Source organism: Macaca mulatta, chromosome 13 (assembly GCF_049350105.2).
Source record: "Macaca mulatta isolate MMU2019108-1 chromosome 13, T2T-MMU8v2.0, whole genome shotgun sequence".
Lineage (NCBI taxonomy): Eukaryota > Metazoa > Chordata > Mammalia > Primates > Cercopithecidae > Macaca > Macaca mulatta.
In genome coordinates this window covers 21052638-21078257 of record NC_133418.1, presented here as the reverse complement: position 1 = coordinate 21078257, position 25620 = coordinate 21052638, and the positions used below count along the sequence as shown (strand labels likewise).

The following is a 25620-nucleotide window of genomic DNA, read 5'->3' as shown; positions in this document are numbered from 1 at the left end:
TAATTCTTTTAAATTTGCTGAGTTTTTTTTTTTTAATGGCCCAGGAGATAGTCCATCTTGAAGAAAGTTCCACCAATGCTTGAAAAACATGCATGCTCCTCCTGCTGAATAGAGTGTTCCATCCATTTTAATTAAATCCTGTTGCTTGATTATGGTTTTCAGTCCCTTTTTTATTTTTGCTGTCCATAAGTTTATTGTCTTTATCCGAAAAATCTTCATAGAAAATTGTTTGGTTTAGCTCTCAGCAGCCCGCTCCTGAGCTCTGAGGAAGTTTGCCTACTTTTGAGCCACTCGATCTTTCTTCTGAGCAAGGGACATTTTGGGACGGTTCCACCTCTTCTTTTTAACTTCTTTCTTGGGCTTCTTTTCATAGACTGGATTCTCATGTATAGCAGCATGAGCTTTTTTTTTTTTTTTTTTTTTTTTTTTTTTTTTTTTTGAGACGGAGTCTCACTTTGTCACCCAGGCTGGAGTGCAGTGGCGCGATCTCGGCTCACTGCAAGCTCCGCCTCCCGGGTTCCCGCCATTCTCCCGCCTCAGCCTCCGAGTAGCTGGGACTACAGGCGCCCGCCACCGCGCCCGGCTAGTTTTTTGTATTTTTAGTAGAGACAGGGTTTCACCATGTTAGCCAGGATGGTCTCGATCTCCTGACGTCGTGATCCACCCGCCTCGGCCTCCCAAAGTGCTGGGATTACAGGCTTGAGCCACTGCACCCGGCCAGCATGAGCTTTCTTAAACATCTCCTCCATCATGTTTGGAGCTACGCTGTTCTTTATGTATTGAGAGAACTGTTTCTTGTAAGCATCTTCATCTTCTTCCATTAAGTAGCGCATGTAATCTGCAACATTCTGGCCCGTGATGTGCTTCCGGTGTACTTCTGCATTAAATTCCCTGCTTTCAAAATCATAACCAGGGAATCATTTGGTACTGTGAGGGACAGACCAGCCTCCATCCACAGCTCCCTTCAGGAAGCCAAAAATTTTATTGCCAGTGATAGTTCTGGCAAGGCCTGCATCTAAATAGCAGGTGAAGGCAACTGGCTGACCATCAATGCTTTCCACATTGTATTCATTTGCCAGTCACTTACACTTGGCCTTCATAGATGTTGTCCATGCTAAACCTATTGAGAAGCCTGCGGGCCAGCAGCAGGTCAGTACAATACGCTGCAGCATAATTTGTCAGGCCAACCTTCGCATCATATTTTGGCAGTTCGTGTGCATACGCTGCGCAGACTATCATATTCCCCTCTATACGGGCATAAGCAATCTGACAAATGGTATCTCTGTTACATGAACTACTATCCTGTATTTGGGTATGTTGTATTTATTTTTATCCCGTATCACCAAGCATTTCTGAGCATAGTAATCGGTTTTACCCTCAAGTCGTCGTCTAAATTTCACTTGGTATCTCTTAAAGTAGGCCTTATTCTTAACAGCTCTAACAAACCCCATCCTGTGGAACAGAGACCCGCATCCGCTGCTCAACAGAGACCTGCAGGCCCAGCAGCGCCTGTTTTTCAGTTCTTTCCTATCCTTTCTGATTTGCTGTCTAGTAGTTTTGTTAACCATTGAAGTAAATGTGTTGAAATCTCCAACTATAATTGTTGATTTGTCTATTTCTCCTTTCATTTCTATCAGGTTTTCCCCCAGAACATCACAATATCATATTGTATAGTCTTATTATTTACATGTAAATACTTGTGATATATCTCATCACAGTCAAGTGATATTAATGTTTTACTACTCGGAGTGAAGTGTAGAAACCTTACCTCCATTTAGGTCTCTTTGCCCTCCTCACTTTTTAAATATAATCGTCTGAAGTATTTCCTTTGCATACATTGAGCAACACACTTCTCTCCTTCTGAGACTCTGATAATGCAAATGCTAGCTCTTTTGTTATTGTTCCACGAATCCCTATGATTCTGTTCATGTTTTTCTTCTCTGTTGTTCAGACTGGGTAAATTCTGTTGATCTGGCATCAAATTCACTGATTCCACCCTCTATCATATCTATTATTGGGGTCAGACTGCAAGTTTGTTGCATTATATTTTTAACTCTATCATTTGAATTTGGTACCCTTTTATTTGCTTATATTTTTTTTCTATGTTAAAAATTTGTTTTAAGAGCATTTGTAGCAGTTTTGTGCACCTTTGAAGCACTTTTATAGTGGGTATTTTAAAATCCTTATCAGATAATTCCAACATTGGATTCTCCTTGGTATCAGCATCTATTGACTTTCTCATTCAAGTTGTGATTTTCTTGGTTCTTTTATAACAAGTGATGTTCTGTTGTACCCAGTGTATTTAGATATGATATTATGAGATGATATTTAATCTTGAAGTGTAGCAAAAGGTCCTGATGGGTATATGTTCACTTTCCTGCTGGGTCCCGTCGACACCATGCTGGGGAAGAAGGAGCGCTGACTCACGCTGCCTTGTTGGAGACAGGTTGGGGGCAAGTTCAGTTCCTCTTGGTCCTGCTGACATCAGGGAAGGGAGTGGGGAAGCACAGGGCCAACTACCCCCATTTCCCACCACGTCATTGTGCCTCACTGATGCTGGATGAGGTGAAGGCTCCGCTGCTTACTGGTTCCTGCCACAATAGGGGAGGAGGAAGAAGGATATTAACTCCCCCACTTTGTCCTATTTCATTCTGTTGATGCCAGGTGAGGCTAGAGCCTCACCTCCCCACTAAATCCCCTTTGGGGGTTTAGGGGACAGGGAGGGAAAAGGTCAAAGTGTCCACTGGCTCTGCTGTACGCTGCTTGATCCAGTTTCTTGTTGTCTTGTGGATGTAGAGCTTCAGCTCCTCACTGGGCCCACTGACACCAGGGGTGGGGAGAACACAGAGTAGTGACTAGTCCCTACTCACACCTCCTGGTTAGTCTAATTGATGTCAGATGGGAGGAGAGACTCAGCTTCCTGCTGGACCCCTGTTGGCCCCAGGGTGGGTAGCGGAAGCACACTGGTGATGGGCTCCACATTAAGCCACCTCATTGGTTCTTGTTGCTGCTGAGTGCGGGTGGATTCACCACCAGGCCTTGCTGACACTACTCTGGTGGGGAATCTGAGCGCCACCTGTTTCCACCAGGAGAGGGATAAAAGATGAGCTCCCTGCTCAGCCCCACAAACGCCACTGGGTGGGGGATAGGAGTACTACCCCTGCTTCTGCCTGCTTCCTTAGGTCAGGGATCCAGTGGAAGATCAGCTCCCAGTGAGGCTGAAATTGTCAACGGGGGTGGGGAGAGTGGTTATGCCTTTTTGTTGTGTCTGGCTGGTGTAGCATGGGTATTACCAAAAAGATTTTCGGTCCTCAGGCCACCATCTTTCTGGTCCTTTGGCTAGGGGATTAGGTGTCTCCTGGAGCATATTTTGTGTGTGCCTATTAGAGATACAGGGGACATGTATCCTGTCTGGGATATATGGGAGAAAATAAGGAAATCCAGAGACCTTATTGCTGTTTCATTCTTCAAGTCCCAAAGTCCCTCGGCAGCCTCCTTCTTCCTTCCCCCTTCCAGGGTCTTCTCTTCCCATGCTTGTCTGTTGTATTTTGTCCGGGGAGTTTAATTGTGAAGAGGAAAATCTGTGAGGAATTGGGGCTATTCTATCTTAGCAGTCCAGGAGTCCCTGTTGTCCTTTTTTAAAAACCCCAAATCATGATCACATTCTTTATACAGTCAAGTGCCCCAGCTAAAAATTTCCCATCACCTAGTGATATCTTTGCCATCATGATGTCATAGCACAACACATCACCTTATCTATGCTTGGATGTGCTTCCAAATGCAAATACTTAAACATAAAAATTGTGTTAGGCACTGTTGGTGGGAAGGTAAATTAGTACAGCCACTATAAAAAACAGTATGAAGGTTTCTCAAAAACAAAACAAACAAACAAACAAACAAAACCTAAAAATAGAACTACCCTATGACCCAGCAATCCCACTAGTGGGTATTTATGCAAAGGAAAAATAAATCAATATATCAAAGGTATACCTGCACCCACATTTGCAGCACTAGTCACAATAGCAAAGATGTGGAATCAACCTAAATACCCATCACATGAAGAAATGAACAAAGAAAATGTGTGTGTGTGTGTGTGTGTGTGTGTGTGTGTGTGTGTGTGTGTGTGTGTATTTAATGGAATACTATTTGGCCATAAAAAATGAAATCATTTCATTTGCAGCAACATGAATGGAACTGGAGGTCATTACGTGAAGTGAAATAAGTCAGGCACAGAAACACAAATATGGCATGTTCTTACTCATACATGGGAGCAAAAAAAGTTGATCTCATAGCAGTAAAGATTAGAATGATAGATACCAGAAGCTGGGAAAGGTGTGGAGGGGGGGGTAAGGGGGATGAACAGAAGTTGATCAATCAGTACAAATATACAGTCAGGTGGAAGGAATAAGTTATAATGTTCCATGGCAGAGTAGAGTGACTATCGTTAACAACAATATACGGCATATTTCAAAATACATAGAAGAGAGGACTTGAAATGTTCTCAACAAATAGAAATGATAAATACTCGAGGTGATGGACACCCTAAGAACTCTGGCTTGATCATTACACACTCCAGGCATGTAACAAAATATCGCATGTATCCCTTATATATGTAAAAATATTACGTATCATTAAACAAACAAAAATTATGTTGCAGTAGCCTGTGGTATTCAAGTACAGTATCATGCCCTACAGGCATGCAGCCTGGGAGCAATAGGCTCCACCACAGAGCCTAGGTGCGGAGTAGGCCGTGCCATCCAGGTTTGTGTGAGGGCACTCTATGAAGTTCACACAACGATGAAACAGCCTAATGACACATATCTCAGAACATGTTCCTGTTGTTAAACAATGCATGACTTGTAGGTTTTTGTAGCATTTTTACTCACCATGAGTTTTAAATTTCGGTTATAAATAGCACTCTTTGAAAGCACTATTTTAAAAGCTATATAATTCCCCACTGAATGGCCAGAGCATGATTTATACTGTATAATAATTTTCCTATTGTTGAAAATTTGGACTCCAACATTATTGCTATAATAAATAATGTACTGGTGAAAATGTTTGTGCCTTAAAGTTTTCTGTATTTCAGGCTGTTACCTTAAAATACAGCCCAGAAGTAGAATTATACATGGTTCAACAGCAACATGCAAGAGGACGCCCCGTGCCAGCACAGCGACTTCAACATACTTTAAAACATGAGCCGACTGGGTTGAGAAAGGAAAACAGTATTGCAGAATAGTCTAATATGTATTTCCTTGATCATTAAGAGGCTGATCCATTGTCGTTCTTTTGTAAATTGGGTTTTCATGTCTTTCGCTTGTTCATCTTCTGGGCCCTTACATACTCTTCCAAAATGCCCTTCCCAGTAGAAGAATCTGACTCACTATGTGTAAGCGGTTTTCTTAAACCAAAAAGATATAATTCAAAGTCAAAGATCAGCTAAGAGAGAAATAATTTCATCCCCCGTTCAGCTACAACAAATATCAAGTGCCTCACAGGAAAGCACCTGCCAATTAAATAAGGCAATCAGATAAAGATAAAACATATGAAACACTTCAGACTTCTGGATAACTCTTGATCTTGAAAACATTTCCCGAATCTTACCTGAAGCATAACAACAGTGTCACCTTCAAAAGTGGCAAACACATCTGTGTCACACTTTAAACCTGAGATTCAATTTTCCATCATGTAACCCTATTGCAGAAAAAAGAAAAAAACACACACACACATTTTAAATTTGCGATCCTATCACTATACAGGACTCACATTTTCTTTAAAATTAAAAAATATACAGAAAATTGAAAAGAGGAAAACAATTCTATTTCTCCTAGCCAAAGTAACCACTGTAAGAATTTTGATTCCTTACATTAGCTTTTAGTTCATGAATATTGTTTTGGTGGTAATAAAAACTATTTGAAAATGGTTGTGTCATCTATTCACAATAGCAAAGACTTGGAACCAACCCAAATGTCCATCAATGACAGACTGGATTAAGAAAATGTGGCACATATACACCATGGAATACTATGCAGCCATAAAAAAGGATGAGTTCATGTCCTTTGTAGGGACATGGATGCAGCTGGAAACCATCATTCTCAGCAAACTATTCCAACCACAAAAAACCAAACACCACATGTTCTCACTCATAGGTGGGAATTGAACAATGAGATCACTTGGACACAGGAAGGGGAACATCACACACTGGGGTCTGTTGTGGGGTGGGGGAGGGGGAGGGATAGCATTAGGAGATATACCTAATGTAAATGACGAGTTAATGGGTGCAGCACACCAACATGGCACATGTGTACATATGTAACAAACCTGCACGTTGTGCACATGTACCATAGAACTTAAAGTATAATTAAAAAAAGAGAGAGAAAAAAAAGAAAATGGTTGTGTCACATTTCTGCAAAAGATTTCAATAAAGTAGACTGATTTTTTTCCATCTTTCTTCCAAATTCTAATAAATGCCAAGGTACTAGTGATTATACCTCACCGTAGGTAGGCAAATGATTTCTCCCCTACCCCCAATAAGCCTTCTGAAAATTAGCCTGTATACCTACAAAACTCCCTGAGAGGCAGCAAAATGTCTTAAATTGCCACTCTGCATCTTAATATCATTAAATACGCTGCACCATAAATTCTCACTCCAGTATTTTTTTTCCCTTTTACTTCCTGAAATCCTTATTTAAATGGCAGTGTTGGCAGTGTTTCTGCACACAAACCAGAGAATCAGCTACACAGGAGAAAGCAAGTTCGGTCCCAAGCAAAACATGAAGGAAGCAAAGCCCGTCTTTGTGTGGCTCCAGGTCGTTCCCCTTCTGAGGGCCTCTGCACTACCTCCTTCTTCCAGCTCTTTGTTCTCCCAGTTAAACCTCCAGAATTGTTCCCTCTGTCCAAGCCCACTTCCACAAATCACTTCTGCCTGTGTCCGTCATGTCAAAGCTGATTGTCCTGTTATTTCTCCCAGGACTATGTGCAATGAGCACTTTAGCTCTGAATAAGGAATGACAAATTTTGCCCCGATAATATTTTCAAGCCACAGAGGCCCATGGGCAGTCATACTCTTGAATTTCCAGGTACCCTTCATACCTGGGGGACCTGCTCCATTTCTGAAAATGGCCACAGGGGTCCTAGAAGCCTGGATTTCCAGGTTCCTGCCGCCCTCAGAGAGCTGAAAACTTGTAAGCATTGGTCCTGCTCCTGTGGGGAGAGCCACCCTGGAAGGCCCAGCCACCTTTCCCTCTTCCCCATCAAGGCTGACTGGGCGGTGTTACCACCTGCAGTTTACAGAAGCAAAGGAGTCCCCAGCAGAAGCCTTAATTACCTTCATAAGGTTAAACTGATTTTGTTCATGGGTAAGTAAATCAGTAACATTTCCAATCAGAAGTTCACATCCCCCCACCCCATAATAATCACAGGATTAAAACTGCCTTGTGGGCAAACCACACGAAATCAGATTCTGATGAAGTGTGGTCCTGCCTCAGAGTGATTTCCCCATAAGGCTACAGTGGACTCATCTTCACCCTTCTCATTCTACAGTGCCCTCTATGCTAGATACTGTGCTGGGACTTCACACAGACTTCCTTTACCTCACAGAATCCCTTTAAGCCTCACAATGGCCCGGTGAAGTAGGAATTATCCCCATTTTACAGATGAAGCAAGTGAGGTTCAGGATTGTGTTGGAATGTTCTTGAATCATCTGTCAAGTTCTGATGTGGAAGAAGAGTAACACTAAATATACCACCTGATAGGGTTTGGCTCTGTGTCCCCACCCAAATTTCATCTTGAATTGTAATAATCCCCACATGTCATGGGAGGGACCCGGTGGGAGGTAACTGAATCACAGCAGTGAGTTTTTCCTGCCCTGCTCTCATGGTAGTGAATAAGTCTCACAAGATCTGATGGTTTTATAAAGGGTAGTTCCCTGCACACGCCTTCTTGCCTGCCACCATGTAAGACGTGACTTTGCTCTTCCTTCATCTTCTGCCATGATTGTGGGGCCTCCCCAGCCATATGGAACTGTGAGTCCATTAAACCTCTTTCCTTTATAAATTATCCAGTCTCGGGTATGTCTTTATTAAGCAGTATGAAAACAGACTAATACAGTACCTCAGTGTTGAGAAGCAGTGGTTATACCTAAGAAGCTGAGCTGCAAAACACTCAAAATACTAATGTTGAAGAAACAAAGTGCTTTTTTTTTTTTCTGAGCATTTTGCTCTGCTCTCCTCCAGTGAAGGAGAGGGCAACCGGCTCTTTGTTGTTCTCTGACACTTCCACCCTGCCCTGAAGTCAGGCGATCCAGTTTTGAAATGACCAGAAAGAGACTCTACTCAAAGGGCAGAACCAGCAAACAGACACCAGAAGTCTCCCAAAGAACAGGCAATGGAGTTCTGGGAGCACAGAGATGTTCTGTATCAGCTCTTCACATACAATAAAATTCCTTTTTCTCCTACCTGGTGAAACTCAGCTGTGAGCTCCTCTTCTACTTTGAAAGTCAAGTGAAACGGGGTGTTGATTCTGGACTCTACCTGGCCCTTGAGAGCTGAGGTAACAAGGCTCACAGCCCTCAAACAACTTGCAGGTAACTGAAAATGAAATGGCAACAAGAAAAATCAAAGTCCAACACATGCGAGGCAGGGTCGTGGTTGTCAAGTTGCTTTCCATCTCCTGAAAATAACAAGGTGCATTTATGATCTAATTTCTTTAGAACAAGCCAGAAAGGCCTGGCCTCCCAGGAGTCTCAATCCTTGGGAGCCTGAGGTGACCCACTGAGAAACTAGCCAGGCTTAGAAAGTCCCAGCATCCATGTTCTGGGTAAATGTGTATGTGGCTTAGAGAAAGACCCATGGCATACAGCAGTCACTGAATGGGGATTGCAGTCTGAGTCTCCTTGAGTGACTTAAATTCTATAGTTGAGGCCTCAAATTCTTGGGGGACAAACGATTATAAACAGTTTGTGCATGTGTGTCTGTATCTTTTTTAACTAAAAATGACCTTTTTGGGTTTTTTAAATTAATTACTAAAAGTAATACACAAGCACTGTAAAAAAAAAAAAAAAAAAAAGGAAGAAAGAAAGAAAGAAAGAAAAAAGTCATTCACAACCTCCCAAGGTGGAAGGTAAATGGGTACCTGAGAAAGACCCCAAGAAAGAGGCTCAGGATTGGACTAAGGATCACAAGGATGGAGGGAGGAGTTGGTGGGATTGGTGGGGGAGGAAATGAAAGACCCGGAAGCCAACAATGGAGCTGATCTGGGTAAAAGGGAGCCATGGAAAGTTGTGAGAGGAGGAGGGCCATGACCCCACATGGAAGGTACAGTCAGAGGAGACCTTCACACGTCTTTACAGATCAGCGCCACAACGTGTGCCTAGAGTAGGGACAGTCATGGAGGCCACTACCGAGGGTCAACTTCCATATGCACTACATACAATGTATCATTTCTACTTCTCACGTCTCATCACTCCACTTTTCAGAATGAAAACACTGAAGTTCAGTGAGGTTTCCCTGCACCTTGCTTGGGTTCATTCTGGCCACACCAGTTTGCCCACTTCCCAGGAGTTTTGCAATCCTGTTCTCATTGTCTGGAACACTCCCCTCAGACCTCCATGGGGCTCCCTCATTTCATTTCCATCTCAGGTCTGAAGAAGTTCCACTGCAAGAAAGGTATCCCTGCCTCTCTGTTTAAAACAGCTGCCCCACCCACCACCTTTGCTTTCTAGCCCCCCTGCCCTTTATTTAAGACAAACAGCCTTATACTCCTCTCTTCCAGCCTCTGGATCCGACTGGGATAACCTGTGGCCTTGGGTAGCGGGTAGCAATTTTCCCACCTGTCCCCAACCCCTGCCTTGTGCTGCTCCGGCCTCTATGTGGTGCTCAACTTTGACTCTGAGATCCTGGTCTTGCTTGGCCCTTACTGAACACTGCTAATGATATATGCAGTCATCGCTGAAAGAAGAATACATGCAGAATGGTGAATGGAAACCTTGCCTTAGCTTCTATAGCCTGCGGTGCCGAATGCTGAACCTGGGCAGTGTCCCAGCATCCCTCATTCTCGGGGGTTGGCGGGGAGGGAGGCTAGAAATGGCAACTAGAGGTGACTCAAGCTCTCTCAAAGGATGCGAGGTGGACTTCTATCAGCCCAGCGTGGAGACGGCCATGCCTCACAAAGACCAGGACAGGTGTGGCACAGGACAAAGAGCCCAGGTGAGAGGGGAGGAAGGAGCCTCTCCTGGGCCCCAGTGACAACTGGCCATCAGCTCTTTTCAGGGGGAGGAAGTGGAGATGGAGGAAACAAGGAATAAAGACTTTGCACGTAAAGGGACTTTGAGCAGGTGCCCAAGAGAAACAAAGGCAGAGGGCTTCCTGCACTAGCCACCCGATGCTGAGTGGGATCCACAGGGCTGGGAGAAAAGCATGACTTCTGAAGCTGAATGTCACCCCAGACCCAGCTGGGTCAAGAGCCGACAGCCTCCTGCCTGGGGTCCATGGGGCAGGGCTGGGTTGTGGCCTCAGGCTCAGGAGAGACAGGGTGCAGAGTCTGAGTGCAGAGCCACATGGAGGGCCCTGGCATCCTCAGTTAACCCTCTGTCATCTCCCTCAAGCCTTGAGTCAGGCCAAGGGGCCATCCACACTCAGTCAAGCAAGATTCCAAGGTTTGCCCCACTCTGTCCCTGGAACTCCATCTGCCTGGACCCTGTGTTTCATTCAGAGGCAACACGTGAGGGGTCTTGTCTGCCTGGAGGGGGCTGTGTAGACCTGGGTAAGCCAATCTCAGGACGAGGTATCTGAATCAAGTCGATTTTTGCAGCAGGTGGAAAAGACCCATTAGCTCCCAGGGCAGGGCAGGGACTGCTCTACAGGAGTCATGCCAGGTGCCAAATGTTCTCCTCTCCAGTGCAGACCTCCAGGAGCCGACAGATGAGAACCTGCATCTGCCCAGGAGGAAGCGCAGGCTCCTTGGTGTCCCAGGATGCCCAGGGTCCTCTGTGGCATTGTCCAGGGAAGTCCAAAGTATTCTGGGGAAATTGCCATGCCTGCATTTCATGCTCTCCACTCCCACTCCTGCCATGGGGTGTTTTCCTTCCATCTGATGCCCATGGGCTCCCTCAGTCCCCTGGGGATTCGATTTCATTTCTCTCAGCCTCTGAATTGTCTTGGCTTTAACCGGGGTACCACAGATGCCTGCTCAGCAGGAAGGCTGCCACATCACACATGATTCACAGGCTTCTGTGTCCACTTGGAGCTGCCGACTGAATGGGAGCCTGGGGGATCAGTTCCCTAAAACATCCCTGTCCTTCCCAGCTGAGGTGGTGCTGACTGCAGCATGAGGGCCCCTGAACCAACAGCGGTTGTTCCAGTTGTCAGGGACCATTCTGCACACAGACTGGCCTGCGTGCTGGGCCAGCCAGGTCTCCCCACAGCCGACACGTGGCCAATGATGCTTCGCTGAAGGTGTATGGGGTTCTCACCCCATATGTCTCTGTAGGGAATCGTTTCATTGCAAGACCTAATCACTGGGCCTTTGCTATATCTCAGATTAAAACTAAAAATTTAGCTGGAAGAGGCCTATAGAAAAGTACAGAGCGTATGCCTGAGAGTGTGTGTGTGTGTGCATGTGGGTGCATGCGTGTGCATGTGTGTGTGTGCACGCATGCGTGTGCGCGTGTGCATGTGTGTGTGTGCACGTGTGTGTACGTGCACACGCATGCATACACAGGCACTATGGGCTACATCATTGTGTCCCCCCAAAATTTCTTTTTATTTTTTTTTGAGACGGAGTCTCACTCTGTCACCCAGGCTGGAGTGCAGCGGCGCGATCTCACCTCACTGCAACCTCCACCTCCCAGGTTCAAGCGATTCTTCTGCCTCAGCCTCCAGCATAAGCTGGATTATAGGCGCCCGCAACCATGCCCGGCTTTTTTTTTTTTTTGTATTTTTAGGAGAGACGGGTTTCACCATGTTGGCCAGGCTGGTCTCGAACTCCTCACCTTAGGTGATCCACCTGCCTCAGCCTCCCAAAGTGCTGGGTGGCATGAGCCACTGCCCCTGGTCCCCCACAAAATTCTTATATTGAAGTCCTAACCCCCACCACCTCAATGTGACTGTATTTCAAAACAGGACCTTAAAAGCGGTAATTAAGATTAAACGAGGTAACTGGGCAACCCTAAAGCAATATTGACTGGCATCCTTATAAGAGGACATCAGGACACAGACACACACGGAGGAACATGTGAAGACACAGGCAGGAGATGGTCATCCACAGGTCAAGAAGAGAGCCTCAGAAGTTACCAACCCCGCCCACACCTGGATCCCAGACTTCCAGCTCCAGAGCTGTGAGAACAGAAATTCCTGTTGTTTAATCCACCCAGTCTATGGTAGTTTGTATAGCAGCCAGCACAGACAAACACAGCATGTGGGAAGTGTTAGTTTGAACCGTGTCCGTTCATGACCAGAGATAAATCAGTGTTAACTGCTTCTCCAACATGAACAAATCTTTTGGAGTCTGAGGAAGCCCTTTCCTAAGCCATCAACTCAAGGCACTCAGTAAGTAGCACCTCTAGGTTTTCATTACAAGAAGAAATTTTTCTCCTTTCTACATTGGACTCCTGAGTGGGGATATTCGTTTGTTTATTGGTGGGGTCGATGGGTAGCGGAAATAAAAGGGTGGTACACAAGAAACAGGTTCCATCTGAACAAAAAAGTAAGATTTTCCGTGAGCTTACTTTATTCCTAAGAAGGAGAGAAAGAAACACGAGATAGACAGAGGGAACTCTAAACCCATGTTCCAAATGCCAGCGGAAGCCTCAGAGAGGGAAGCAGCCAGAGCCTGGGCTCTGTGAAGCAAGAGCCCACTCGGTAGACAGCTCCTCCACTCTCTGCCTTCTGGGTTACATCGAGCCTCTTAGCAACTAATTGTGAGTGTCATGAAGGTTGTGTCCCGTTTCAGTGAGAGCCCCACGAAACATATTTTATGATCCAAACTTTGTACATGGAAAGTTTAATATTTTCCTGCTGTTTGTAACATCGCTGAATTTTTTACTATATGATTACATTTAATAAATGTATCAGAACAAATCAGAAACAGGCATTCTTTCCCCCTTTTTAAACAAATGAGGGTAAATTCTGTTAATCTGAAGACGACAAAACATGAAATCAATCTTATCTTATTTGTTCAAGGAGACCAATTAAAAATACAGAGATTGACCCACCAACCTAGAGGCACCGTGTCTTCGGGTGGCACTAATTTTATGCCTGTGACCTCCACCGTGCCCACAGGCGCAGAACCCGTACGTGAGGGGATCTGGGAGCATGGAGAGTCACTGCAACCTGTTTTGTGACAGCTGAGATCTGGGTTGGGTCTCCTGAATTCAGGATTCTGAGTCCAGGGGAGTGATGGCAGGTTGCCCCATCCTGCCGCATGCTTTGAGGGGACCCTGTCGCTGCTGCCCTGCACTCCCATGATTTATTTGCTGGACAGAGTGGGCAGGAGGGAGTCCCTTCATGGATTCTGTCACCGAATGCATACCAAGGTTCCCTCCATCTTAGGGACTACACTACCCATAGTGAACTATAGCCATGGCCCTGTCCTCATGGGAGAGATAGGCATTGGCCAGGTGGACAAATAAAATAGGTAATTAAAAATCTGTGGCACACATGTAATCCCAGCACTTTGAGATGCCGAGGCAGGTGGTTCAGGAGTTTGAGACCAGCCTGACCAACAACCCCGTTTCTACTAAAAATACAAAATTAGCCAGGTGTAGTGGTGCATGCCTGTAATCCCAGCTACTCAGGAGGCTGACACAGGAGAATTGCTTGAACCTGGGAGACAGAGACTGCAGTGAGCTGAGATCGCACCACTGCACTCCAGCCTGGGCAACAGAGCGAGACTCCATCTCAAAAAAAAAAAAAAAAGAAGAAAAAGAAAAAAATCCTTGGCAAATGCCAGAAAGGAAAAGATGGGGGCAAGGAGGCTCTGTAAGAAAACAAATAGCAAGAGAGACGTCCTCCAACCTGGATGCCAGAGATGGATTTCAGAGGGCTTGCTTAACTCGGAAACTTAAATAAGAGAATTCAGCCAATCTGGGAACGGGAGGATGCTTGTTCCAGCTGAGAGAGCAGCCTGTGCAAATGCCCTGAGGCATGAAGAGGCACAGAATGTCCAGGGCCTGGAAAGAAGGCTGGGCTGGAGGTGATGAGTGAGGGGGGAGGGGCCCAAAGAGAAGCCTTTGGGGGCTGACAGGGATCAAGTCACCCGGGGCCTCAGCAGCCATCTTGGGGATTTATTTTATTTTAGGTGAAATGTAAAGTTAAAAATAAATGCTAAGCTTTGGAATCAGATGATTTGTGATTTTAAAAGATGACTCCAGCTGCTGAGTGGGGCACAGACCACAGGTGGCAAGAGACAGAAAAAGAGAGAGAGAGAGAGAGAGAGAGAGAGGTGGACTAGCTGGGGGTGGGGATGGAGGCAGACAATGAAGGGCTTGCCGAGCGCTGAGAATAAAAGAGGCAGTTAGCACTGCAGCAGCCACCTACTTATTCACAGGCTGCTCACAAAACACAAGGGCAAATAAAAAACAAACAGAAGATTAAAAAATCAACAGAATCAAAACTGCAGAGGCAGCAGATATTGATATTAGCCTAATATGCCTAGAAAGAGATAATGCAAAGAAAACAATATTCAAAATGTCAATGGCCTAAAATGTTACAGAATCGTTAGTGACACAAATCCACATAGTTACCAACCTCAAATGAATCCAAACAGGAAAAATACAACCAAATTTATATTTATACATATTGTAGTGAAACCATAGGTCATGACAACAAAGAAAATATCTTAAAAGAAACAGAAAGAAAAAATAGACTGCCATGAAAAATTACTGGTAGATAGCTGATTCCTCAGCAACAAGGAAATCCAGATAAGCAAAACTTCAAAGTGTTAAGAGATAATAACTATCAACAATGAATTCTATACTGAACAATATGTAACTTTTCTACATTGAGATGAAACAGACAGATTCAGACAAAAACTACAGACCCACACTAAATGATGTTTAGAAGAAAGTCCTCCAGAAACCAGGAAATGACTACAGAGATGCAAGAAGGAATTGTGAGCAAAGAAATTGGGAAAAGGTGGTAACTCTAAAGAAAAAATGATCCCATATAATGATAAATATGATGGCTAATTTGTGGGATTAAAAACACAGTACTGGAGTAGTGGACAACAGTAATTTAGAGGGTGGGAGCCGATGATTAGTTAAAGCAATCTAAGCTCTTCTATTATTGGGAGAAAATAATGCTAATAATTAACTTTAGACTTTGCAAGTTAAATGTGCATGTTAAAATTGCTAGGGTGGCCACAAAATAAGCACAAGTAGAGTGAAAACCAGAAAAGGGAAAAATGGAAAGGGGAAAATAAACACCATAAAGCTGAAGGTTGTAAGTCCAAACAAGCAGAGATAAGACTCAACAAATAGAAAATAAGAGTAAGATGGAAAACATAAATTCAAATATATCAGCGATGACAATAATTACTTGAACTAAACAGATAAAATGAGATTATCAAGGTAGATTCAATTTCAAAGATAGACAAACATTGTTGATAAGACACATAAACACAATAACACAGAAAAGTTGAAACTGTAAGGATATAACAGGTAAATGCCAACCAAATGGAGGCTTTTGTCCTTATGTTAATGTTAGACAAAACACATTTTAAGGCATTGCTATTGATAAAGGGAGTCAACTACATAAAGATCAAAGACTCAATTCACTAGGAAAATATAACAATTTAAAACTTATAAACATCTAATAATGCAATGTCAACATAATGAGACTGAAATTGATAGAATTACAAAGAGTCACTGATACGGTTTGGGTTTGTGTCCCCACCCAAATCTCATGTTCAACTGGAGCAGGGGCCTGGTGGGAAGTGACTGGATCATGGGGTGGATTTCCCCCTTGTTGTTCTCACGATAATGAGTGAGTTCTCACGAGATCTGATCATTTAAAAGTGTGCGGCTCCTCCTGACTTGTCTCTCTCACTTCTGCTCTGCCATGGTAAGACATAATTGCTTCCCCTTCACCTTCCGCCACAGTTGTAAGTTTCCTGAGGACACTCACCCGTGCTTCCTGTACAGCCTGTGGAACTGAGTTAATCAAACCTTTTTTTTTTTCATAAATTATCCAGTCTTAGGTAGTTCTTTATAGCAGTATAAAAATGGATGGATACACTGACAAACCCACTCTCAACAGTGGGAGATTTCAGCACACATCTCTCAATAATTGATAGATCAGTCAGGTCAAAACCTCAGTAAGAATAGGGCATATTTGAAGAATGCCACTAAGAAGCTTGATCTATTGGTCACCTTTGAAACCCTGCATCCAATTGCAGAAGACATACTGCCTCTGAGGCACACATGGAAACTGACCAGCCTCTAGACCACAGAACAGGCCATAAAAAATTTTTTTGAAAAATGACACAGGCCGTTTTCTCTATGACGGAATTAATTGAAAAATATATATATATGTAGAACAGTAATTATAAAGATAATAACAACAAGAACTGTAACTAAAAAAAAAAAAAAGTCACTAGTGTACGGTGGTTACACTGCCTAGCCAAACAGCCTGGATTTGAATCTCAGCTCCGCCAACTCGGGAGCCGTGTGATCTTGGGCAACTTGCTTAAACTCCCAGTGTCCCATTTTTCACATACATAATATTGGGGTCAGAACAGTCCTTCTCTGTAGGGTCATTGTGAGAATTTATGTTAATGAATGTAAAGAGTGAAGACAGATACTTGACATAGAGTAAGAATTCTACAAATGTTGGCTATTTTTTTTTAACACCAGACATTAGAAAACTGAAAAATATAATCAACGAATTCATAGGTCAAATAAGTCACCATGGAGATTAAAATAAATTTAGAATCAATAAACTGAAAATCTTATATATCAAATCATGGTTGAGATAACCAATGCAGCATTTAAAAAGAAAATTTATCACTTTAAATGTTAATAATAGAAAAAGAAAAATGGAGAAAATAAGATAACATTCAAATTAAGATACTATAGGAGGAGCAGGAGAATAAACCCAAAGAAAGTAGAAGAAAATAAGTAATGGCCAGATATGGTGGCTCGCTCCTGTAATCCCAACATTTTGGGAGGCTGAAGCAGGAGGATGGTTTTAGCCCAGGAGTTTGAGACTAGCCTGGGCAACATAGTGAGACCCCCATTTCAACAAAAATTTTAAAAATTTGCTGGACATGATAGCACACACCTGTAATCCCAGCTCCCTGGGAGGCTGAGGTGGGGGGATCACTTGAGCCCAAGAGCTGTGATCACGCTACTGCACTCTAGCCTGGGTGACACAGTGAAACCTTGTCTCAGAAGAAAAGAAGTAATAAAGATAAAAATCAATGAAATAGAAAAACCAGATATAGTGGAGAGGATCAACAAAGCCAAAAGTTTATTATTTGAAAAAATATACAAAATAGATCAAGTGACAAGGTGGTTGTGGAAAACAAACAATATTAGAAATGGCAAAGGGGCGTAACTACCCATACAGCAGGGGTTAAAAAGAGCAAAGGGTATCATAGACTTTATGGTTGATAAATTTTAAAAATAAGAAGAAACGGACAAATTACTAAGAAAATAAAAATTAGCAAAAGTGACTCAAGAAGAACAGAAAACCTGAATAGCTTATAACCAGGAAAGAAACAGAACCAATCATTTCACATGTTCTTAGAAAGAAACCACAAGGTCTGTTTAGCCTTATAGTTATATTTGAAACAAATATTCAAGGAACAGATAATTCAATTCTATACAAACTCTTCCAGAGAACAGAAAAATAAGGAACACCACCAAGTCATTTAATGAGGGTGATGTAGCCTGGATATCCAAAATAGATTAAGGACACCCCTAGAAAAGAATAGCAGAGGCCAACCTCATTCATAATCACAGAGCAGAAAACCCTAAACAAATATCAGGAAACGAAATCAGCAGCTTTTTAAATACACACACATACATCATGACTGAGTTGTATATATCCTGAAACGCAAGATTTGTTAACATTAGAAAATCTGTTAATGTAAATTCACCACATTAACAGATTAAAGGGAAGAAAATGTGCAATCATCTCAATAAAATAAATGCAGATAAATAATTTCCATAAAATGACTATATTTAAATTTTAAAACAAATCAAATAAATCCAGATATGCACAAAACTGTTTATAAATGAAGAGTAAAACAGGCTTTTCCTTAACATAATAAAGAATATCTGCACAAGTCCCACATCAAATAATATCCTTAATGGTGAAATAGTAAACACATTTCTTTTAAAGTCAAGGATAAAATACAGGTGCCTGTTATGAACCACTTCCTTTAACCACTGCATTGGAAGTTCTTGCCACTTCTATAATATAGACAAAGAAACAAATGTAAATGATTGGAAAGGAAGAACCAAAGCTATCGTTTTTCTCAGATGATAGGACTATCTTCATAGGAAACCCAAAAGAACTACAAACAGATCGTTAGAATTAATGTAGCAATTTAACTAGGTTGTTGATTATAAGATAAACATACAAAATTAAACTCCATTTCTATACACCAGCTTTACAGTATTAGAAAATATTTTTAAAACTACCACACACATTATAATAGATATCTGCTCAGCTGCTATTTTTTGGGAACTGTCTTAGCACCTACAGAGATGGGGCGTCCGCCGGCACGCTCATGACACGTTCATGGCTGAGTTGGAAAGGACTCTGACTCAACTGAGATGGGGATTCAGCATTTGATCTGAGAAACACCATCTCAGAGTGTGGCTGGAAAAGAGATGCTATAAATTCCATAGCAATGGACAGTCACAAATGCAGAGAAGAGCAAGAATGGGCAGACACCAAGAGGGGCAAAGGCTGAGACTATGGGTCCCGAGAGAGACCCCCTAGCATGAAGTCAGGGACTCCAGACCCCTTTCCAGTCCCTGGTTCTCATGAGAGCTAAATTCCAGAACTTTCTCTCTCTCTCTCTCTCTCCACCCCCCCACCTCTTCCTCCTTAAGATTGATTCTTCGTTCTTGCTGGAGAAAGTTTATAATTGAGCTCTTTTACTTGCATCCCAAATGATCTTAACTAAGATGATCACAAATTCAGAAGTCAACTTGTAAAACTTCATCTCCCCGCCACCAACCTTCTGGTTTCCTTGCTGGGATATGGGGTGAATCCTTCTGGATTGAACTGGCTCAAGGGAGAGTAAAATGAGAAAGTTAAACAACATACAGTGGATCCAAAATTTGGCAAATTGGCCCAGGATCTATGCCAGTTCTGTCCATTATTCTCTCATATGTCTGGCTGCTATCCATTCCTTATGAAATTTATAATCGCCTTGTTTATGCCCTTAAAAATGTTGGGCTGAGACCCTCAAAGGAATGCTGCCAAATAAAATGGATTATCCCTGGGTCATTTTAGCAATCTCTCTTTTCCTTATCAGTGATGAGGGTCAGTTTTACTGCTGGCTACTCTCCCCCTCTAATTTGCCTGACAAGATAGGACCTGCTAACCTAGGACCCTCACAAAGATGACATATGGACTTTCTCACCAGGGAGCGATTTTTTCCAGTAACCACAAATTAACATCAAAAGACGGAGGATTGTTTAAAAGCCATGGACTTATGTTAAATGAGGGTTAAGTGTAGAACATTCATTAACATGGAACCCAGAGGGCCAGGGAAGAAAGTTACCACCTGCCAAAAAAGGGGACAAGGTCCTGAATTAGGGATAATAGCCTTAGTTTGGAAGGCCTGTAGAACCTTTGCCTCTGCGTTTTAGTAGATTTGGAGAAATAACATCTCACTTCTGGCCTTGTTCGTCCTTCCATGGTAAAACTCTAAGGATAATAACTCCTACTCACAGTACTATTGGAGGATTAAAGGTGACAACATCTATATATGTCCCTAGTGCTTCTTCATAGCAGGGACTCAAGAGAATGTCAGGGAGCCAAAAATGCATTTTCTTTTTTTTTTTTTTTTTCAAAAAATAAGAGCTGATTCCTCTAATCTTGGAGCAAGGTTCTTTCAAAGTTGAATCATTTATAACCACAAGGTGATTTTTATTGTGCTGTCTTTGTAAATCCCTGTAGCCAAATAGGTTAGGGTCAGCAGAATGCTCAGAAAATAACAGCAGAGGAGAGGGGAAGCCTAGGCTTTAATCCAGAGCCCCAGAACTTTGGGATTTTTCTTGAAGGCTCTCGACCCTTCCAGAAAAAGAGATCTCTGACCAATAAAATAAAAAGAAAGGGAGTTGGTCAGAAACCAGCTGATGCCCTGGAAAAATGAGACTCTTGAGCAAAGAGTTTGGCTGATAAAGTTGTCATGGTAACCACTGAGAAGGCCCTTCTACTAGGGGGCCATATTGACACTTGGACCCCAGACAGATCCTTCTTGGGAGGTTTGCCAGATCCAGCCTTGGACCCTCTGAGTATGGACCATGCTTGAACTTCTTCCACCCTACCCACAAGTCACTTGGCATTATGATGAAGCTCAGCTCAACCCTGTCCTGCCCATAAACGCAATCCCAGCCAGCTGGACTCAACTATTCATGACCCAAGCACCAGCCAGAATTTTTCATGGTTCTGCTTCTTAAGAAATTGTATAGGGAGCAAAAGGGCCTCTGCCACATCAGATCTAAGTCAGGCTGACCTACTGGTCTGTAGTGAAACGTACATGTCTCAGGGGTTGCTGTGAGAAGCTAAGTATTTAAACAAACACCATCTATGTTACTCCAGGGAATAGTAAGTCTACAGCATCCAGGTTGGAGGGGAGACCCCCGAATGACTGTCTCTGCTCGCACCAGTCTGCTGCTTGCCTGGGGTCCACTTTGCCTGGAGGACTGTTCCAGATGAGCTTTGAGTCCCCCCGAGGGCTGGGCAGGAGCCCACTGTGCTCTTGGATTTTTCAATCTATTTTTTTTTTTTCATAGTTCTTCTGGATCTTCCTTGGTCCCTGGCCCCTGAGTGGTCTTAGCTGTCGACATTCACAATCTCTCTGCCCTTCCTCTACAGCCCACAGAAACCAGGAGCCACATGGAACAAGCAGGAACAGAGGCTACAGGCTCCTTCAGGAGTGGAGTAAGGGCTTGAGCTGCAGCACGTGGGCTTTGCAACATCTCTTTGTGATTCCCAGAGATCTGTTTTGTTTATTTCAGGCCTTGGCTCTGTTCCAAGGGTTGGTTGATGCCAGATAAATGAGGTGGTGTTGAATGTCCCTGAGGAGTTAGTCCCGGGACAAAGTCTACTGAATAAGCAGAGGGCTCTGCCTCACATCACTTTCTGAAAAAATTTACAAACACTTGCAATTGCTTCAGCGTTCCCTATGCAATCATTAAATATAATCGCTCAGTCACTGCCCGGCTGGATTACATCTCCAAGCAGCAAAGAGCAGCTCTGCGTCTAATGTGAAAGGAGGGATCAGTACATGTTTGCTGATAACCTTATCACTGTGCTGGGTTGCAAAGCTTTTTTGAGACTTCACTGCACTCCAATTTTGTAGATTTTTTTTTTTTCACTCTGCTTTGGCCGTTTCTGTTCTTCTTCGTGAAATTCTGGAACGCACTGAGGAGAAACAGGGCAGCTGGGGGCAGAGATGAGAAGGCTCTCCACTAATGCGGGAAGACATAAAGTCCTGCTGTGGAGACTGGCCCTGAGGGCACGGTGACGCAGGAGTGGCACCTTCTGGTGTTGGTTTCAAAGGAGCCAAGATGGAGGGCACAGGCCCTGGCCATGGGCATCTGGGCTTAGGTAACACAAGGGCCAGGAGACACCGCAGGAGGTCTTTGTGAAGAATGTGACTGTGCAGGGCCAAGGCCAGCAGCTGGGCTTGAGCTCCAGCTCTCCCCAGTGGAGGGGCAGTGGAGACCCTGTGTTGTGTTCAGGTCCCAGGCCTGTAGACCCCCATGCTTTGTTGTCAACAACGGCTGAGAAAGTGGCTTTCCTCCATGGTCCAAAGCCACATCCAAGGAACCCCAATCAGGCAGCTCCCATGTGTGTCTAATGGGTCCTGGTGGCAGAGGGGGAGAAGGCAAAGAAGGAAAGAGTTCAGATCTTTCAGTGTGATCTGTTACTACCTCCAGCAAAAGGGAAGGGAAGGAGAATCCAGTTTTATTGAATATCTACCATGTTCTGAGCCTTAAGAGAGAAGGAAACTGAGGCTCCCAGTGGTAAAGTCCAAGATCACAGAGCCCTGACCATGAGATTCCAACCATACCAAAGCCAGCAGCTCCCCTTCCATGACAAGGGACCTGTCCCATCTCTCAGAATGCGCCCTCTCCAGAAATGCAAGATCCAGGGCTGTTTCCCCTATTATTCTCTCAGAGGAGTTTAGAAATTCAATCTAAGTTTGCTTAAATATGGAGAAAACAGGCAATGTGAAAGTAGAACTAAATATCAACAGTCTGAAGAACTTAGTTGACCCCACCCAATCCTTAAAGCGAGAAAGTGGGAAACGAAGCGAAGCTGCCAGGCCTGCCTCACGTGACTAATCAGAGCCAGCAGAGTTCGGCTCTCAGGCAGCGTTCCCACAAGGGCAGGTGAAGGGTTTTCATCACGTTCAAATGAGGCCAGTTTGATTCTCCCCTTACATGCGAAGATTAGAGACTGAAATGCAGAACATGTGTAAGGATGAAGCACTGGCCACTGGGAATGTCACAGCTGCATGCCAAGAGCAGAGCTCTGCCAACTCCTGTTCCAGCCTCTCCTCGACTCACCAAAGGGGATTGGGGTGAGTAATTTAACCAAATCCCACCTCACTTCTCTCGGCTGTACAACAGGGGGAAATAGCAGGAAATCTCAGACCGACTAATAGGAAAAGAAGGGTCTGGTCCTGGTGGTTGACTTCCACCACCATGGGAAGGTCCACCCCAACTAACGCTAACCACTGGGCAGCTCAGCAAGGCATGTCTATAGATACCCAGAAACTGAGGCTTGGGAAGTGAGGACCTACCCAAATTCACATAGTTGGAAAGTTACAAGTTAGAGCCAAACTGTGCTCATCCCATTAAAGAGGACTCTGCAATTTTCTGAAGCAGAGAGGGCAGAAGCCAGCACAACTCAATTTGTATATGGCAGAGTGGTTTGGAGCATGAGCTTTGGACATAGTCTCTGGGTTTAAGACATGGCTCTCAACTTCATACTGAGTGGGCAAAAGCTGAAACTATTCCCCTTGAGAACCAGAGCAAGACAAGGATGCCACTTTCACCACTCATATTCAGCACAGTACTGGAAATCCTAGCCAGGGCAATCAGGCAAGAGAAAGAAATAAAAGGCATCCAAATAGAAAGGGCAGAAGTCAAATTATCTCTGTTTGCAGATGACATAATTCTAGATATATAAAACCTTATAGTATCTACCCAAAAGCTCTCAGAGCTGATAAACAACTTCAGTAAAGTTTCAGGATAGAAAATTGATGTACAAAAATCAGTAGCTTCTATACACCAGCAACATCCAAACTGACAGCCAAATCAGAAAGGCAATTCTATTCACAATTGCCACAAAAAGAATAAAATACCTAGGAATTCAGCTAACCAGGAAGGTGAAAGATCTCTACAATGAGAATTACAAAACACTGCTCAAAGAAATCAGAGATGACACAAACAATTGGAAAAACATCCCATGCTAATGGACTGAAATAATTGATAGTGTTAAAATGGCCATATTGCCCAAAGCAATTTACAGATTCAATGCTATTCCTATCAAACTACCAATGACATTCTTCACAGAATTAGAAAAAACAAAACTATTTTAAAATTCATACAGAACCAAAAAGAGCCTGAATAGCTAAGGCAATCTTAAGCCAAATGAACAAAGCTGAAGGCATCACATTATTTAACTTCAAATGATAATACAAGGCTACAGTAACTAAAGCAGCATGGTACTGCTACAAAAACAGACACATAGACCAATGGAACAGAATAGAGAGCCCAGAAATAAGGCCACACACCTCTGATCACCTGATCTTCGACAATAATGACAAAAACAAGAAATGAGGAGAAGACTCTCTATTCAATAAATGGTGCTGAAAGGACTGGCTAGCCAAATGCAGAAGATTGGAACTGGACCCGTTCCTTACAGCATATACAAAAATTAACTCAAGATGGATTAAAGATTTAAATATAAAACCTAAAACTATAAAAACCCTGGAAGATAACTTAGGAAATACCAGTCTGGACATAGGCCTTGGCACAGATTTCATGACAAAGATGCCAAAGCAATTGCAAAAAACAAAAAAATTGACCAATGAGACCTAATTACATGAAAGAGCATTTGCACAGCAAAAGAAACTATCAACAGAGTAAACAGACAACCTACAGAATGGGAGAAAATATTTGCCAACTATGCATCCAACAGAGGTCTAATATCCAGAAGGAACTTAAAACGATTAACAAGTGAAAACCAAACAATTCTGTTAAAAAGTGGGCAAAGGACATGAACAGACACTTTTCGAAGGAGACATACATGCAGTTAACAAGCATATGAAAAAATGCTCAACATCACTAATCATTAGAGAAATGCAAATTAAAATCACAATGAGATACCATCTCACACCAGTCAGAATGGCTATTGTTAAAAAGTCAAAAAAATAACAGATGTTGGCAAGGTTGCAGAGAAAAGGGAACACTTACACACCGCTGGTGGGAATGTAAATTGGTTCAGCCACTGTGAAAAGCAGTTTGGTAATTTATCAATGAACTTAAAACAGAATTATCATTGGACCTAGAAATCTCATTATTGGTTGTACGCCCAAAGAAATATAAATCATTCTACCATTAAGACACATGCACGTGTATGTTCATGGCAGCACTACTTACAATAGCAAAGACATAAAATCAGCCTAAATGCCCATCAATAATAGACTGGATAAAGAAAATGTGGTACAGATACACCATGGAATTCTACACTGCCATAAAAAGGAATGAGATCGTGTCCTTTGCAGCAACAAGGATGGAGCTGGAGGCCATTATCCTAAGCGAACTAACACAGAAACAGAAAACCAAATACTGCATTCTCACTTCCAAGTGGAAGCTAAACATTGAGTACACACAGACAGAAAGAAGGGAACAACAGACACTGGGGTCTCCTTGAGGATGGAGGGTGGGAGGAGGGTGAGGATAAAAAACTACCTATTGAGTACTACGCTATTACCTGGGTGAAAAAATTAGCTGTACACCAAACCCCCATAACACACAATTAACCTATATGACAAACCTGCAAATGTAACCCTGCAAAAGAATAAAAGTTTGAAAAAAAAAAAAAAAGCATGAGGCCTGGCGCCGTGGCTCATGCCTCTAATCCCAGCACTTTGGGAGGCTGAGGCGGGTGGATCACTTGTGGTCAGGAATTCAAGACTAGCCTGGCCAATATAGTGAAACCCTGTCTCTACTATAAACACAAAAATTAGCTGGGTGTGGTGGTACGTGCCACCTACTTGGGAGGCTGAGCCAGGAGAATCGCCTGAGCCTGGGAAGTGGAGGTTGAGGTGAGCCAAGATCATGCCACTGCACTGCAGCCTAGGCAACAGTTTCAAAAACAAACAAACAAAAAAATGCATGGCTCTGCCACTTTTTAGCACTTA

The 25620-nt window shown here is 43.3% G+C and overlaps 1 protein-coding gene and 1 pseudogene across 1 annotated transcript in view; both read right to left on the bottom strand.

The window, feature by feature from the left end:
* LOC100427170 (acyl-CoA oxidase like) overlaps positions 1–25620 on the bottom strand; it is a 265642-nt gene that overhangs the window by 20044 nt on the left and 219978 nt on the right. Inside the window, exons 13-14 of the mRNA XM_077958995.1 lie at positions 8457–8588; positions 5605–5694 (exon numbers count right to left, since the gene is read on the bottom strand). The gene's annotated coding sequence lies outside the window, so the exon portion shown is untranslated. The remainder of the gene's footprint in view (positions 1–5604; positions 5695–8456; positions 8589–25620) is intronic.
* On the bottom strand, positions 167–1531 carry LOC106993124 (large ribosomal subunit protein uL18-like; annotated as a pseudogene).